Consider the following 3,106-nt stretch of genomic DNA (forward strand, 5'->3'; position numbering starts at 1 on the left):
CTTCTACCTAAACTTGACTCTTCTCCAGTCCCTTTTTCATCAGTCTTAATCTACTATATCTAAATAGGAGCCCCCTTCTCCCTGATCTTGGCCTATGGTGAAGCCACGTCACCCTCTATTTTTCTTTCGCACGATCCTGCTCGATGCTTATCTCCTGCCACTCGATTTGTTACGTGGTGGGCTAGCCTCCTTTGGTTGTTCCGTTAGAGCATTGAAAGCCCATAGTCATAGTTCTTTCCTACTACATTTCTTTATTTAGTGCGGCAACTACTACTATTGATGCTTCTGTTTTTAATCGAGATCCACTATTTTCGGCAACGGAAGGAATTATCATTGATTTCTTCCCAAATTATAGTTAGGCATCCCTTCCTTTCTGCCTATCCTTTTAAATTACCGCCATCCACAGGCGTCTTGACTGGGCACCAAGTGTCTGACGGTGGCCTTTCAGTTTGCATCGATGATCAAAAGCGGGGGCGCCGGTGGCCCTGTTGCTGGCCGGCTGCCCGGCTCGACGACACAAAGCCCCGCCCATCCTCATCACCGTGCTGAGCTCCAAGGAGGTCGGGAGGGAATTTGTTGCACGCTTTGATCTTCGCCGACGTGAAGAGCGTCAACGTAGGCAAGAGCGTCCAAGAAGTGGAAGTGATGCAGGAGACTGTCGCCGCGCGGTTGGCTGCCGGCGAGGCTATGGTCGCCGAGCACTGGCAGGGTGTGATAGAGCATATCCGGTTGTTGGGTTGACAAGGCCAAGAAGTACCTTAAGCAGCACGCCCTCTTCTACCAAAAAGGACGATGAACTCTTGAGCACAGACGACGGAGGCACGGAGCTATGGAGGCATCATGGCTGACGCTGACGACGAGGAAGATTCGTGGTCGCTCTCACCAATCGCACTACCACAGATGCCACCGAGACCGGAGCAGAGGAGGCATGCGGTCAGGGTTCGAGTTAAACAAGTACAACAGCATGCAGTACGACCATGACCTGCAGCCGCCCAAGATCATCAAGGCCTACAATTTCATGTTGTACTAGCCCGACCTCACAGGCACGAAGCCTCTAGAGTACACCATCCACAAGGACAGGGATAGCGGAGAGCCCTGCATCATCAGGTTCCACGCTGGGCCGCCTTACAAGGACATCGCCTTCAGGATCATGAACAAGGAGTGGGAGTACTCGCGCAAGGCGGGATTCAGCCATTCAGGTGCACCTTCGAGAGCTCCATCTTGAACCTGAATTTTAACTTCAAGCACTTCTTTTACAAGCTAAGAGAGTGAATCTTCCTTTACTTCATGCTCCAAAATTGATCGCATATATATTTGAGTGAAAAATATAGGTTTATTTTTTTTAATCTGGTCCAAGCCAAGGAAGGCGTGGATCAAGTGCATGTGGAGCTGCTCACCAAGGTTTCTACGTCTGAGTGATCGGTAGATTGCGATTAGCGATCTATGCACCACTGCTGAGTTCACTTTGTATGATTGGGATATGGATTTTGTAGTGATATTCTCTTTGTCTCTCATTATTTACTTGGTGTGTCTATTGAAATTTAATTTCCGTTAAGTATTGTGTGTTGCTCTATTGACTCATGAAGCAGAACTTTGTATCATGCATATCACTCACTCTTCTGATATTTATCTTCATATCCATTTACATGTTTCTAATGAACCTAGATCATCTCTCCATATACTAAAACTATTCAAATATTGCATTAGAAGCTCAACTAAATCGGAGACATGTGTTTTTCATACTTGCTTTGAAATGAATAAAATAAGCAATCCGTGGAACATCGACATTGGTTTTTTCATGTTTTTTGATTATCTTTTCTACTGACTCATGAATCATAACACATGTTAGATGTTTGAACGGTTTGGACTTCAGAATATTTAGATACCAGTTTAGTGCTTATACAAGTTGTATTTTCGATTATTTCATCATTTTTATATTGAAGATTTCTATGCACTAAATATCCAATTTTTCCATAGCTCATCTTTTATAGAGAAAAATCCTCTATTTTCCGCAGCAACGCGCGGGGTATCAAGAAACACCAATCATTTTAAGATCTTAATCTTCTAGCAAGATTGGTTTAGCGGGCATTTGATTTACTAGGGTAGCTTGTGCATCAGATATTTTTCCTAGCAAACTTTCAGCAAAAGCATATTTAGATTGGAGATTGCAAACTTCTCTACTAATATCATCCAGTTGTTTTGTTATAGCATCAAGCACAACGGAGTGCTCCTTAAGTTCTTCGGTAAGATACTTATTGTGCTCAAATTGTGTAGTCATATATTCCTTAGTACTTTTCCCAATTTCAAGCAAAATATTGGGGTAAGGAACATCATAATATTTTCTTTGAGGCATCATGACTACGCAGACAAGAACGCATGCAGAAACAGATCCGTCGAGAAAACGGCGAACGAAAAAGAGGGCGGATAAAATGGAAATTTTTTGTGAAGTGGGGGAGAGGAAAAAGAGAGGCAAATGGAAAATAATGTAGATTGCGAGGAGATGAGATTTGTGATTAGGAACCTGGTAGATGTTGAAGATCCTCCCCAGCAACGGCGCCCGAAATTCCTTTCGATGTCGGCCATGACTACGTCGATATTTCCCCAAAGAGGAAGGGATGATGCAGCACATCGACGGTAGGTATTTCCCTTAGTGATGAGACCAAGGTTATCGAACCAGTAGGAGAACCAAGCAATACTACGTAAACAACTCTTGCACACAAATAACAAATATCGCAACCCGACGTATTAAAGTGGTTGTCAATCCCTTTCGGGTAGCAGCGCCAGAAATTGGCAAACGGGCATGAGAGAGTTGTAAATAATGATAGATTGAACACCAAATAAAATAAAGTGCAGCACGCTATTTTTTGTATTTTTGGGTTTAATAGATCTGAAAAGAAAAGTGCTACCTCTTGAGCACTGCGTTGGTTTTCCCTTGAAGAGGTAAGGGTGATGCAGCAAAGTATCGTAAGTATTTCCCTCAGTTTTGAGAACCAAGGTATCAATCCAGTAGGAGGCCACGCACGAGTCCCTCGCACCTACACAAACAAATAAATCCTCGCAACCAACGCGATAAGGGGTTGTCAATCCCTTCACGGTCACTTACGAG

This window comes from Aegilops tauschii, chromosome 6, assembly GCF_002575655.3.
Source record: "Aegilops tauschii subsp. strangulata cultivar AL8/78 chromosome 6, Aet v6.0, whole genome shotgun sequence".
NCBI classification, from domain to species: Eukaryota; Viridiplantae; Streptophyta; class Magnoliopsida; order Poales; family Poaceae; genus Aegilops; species Aegilops tauschii.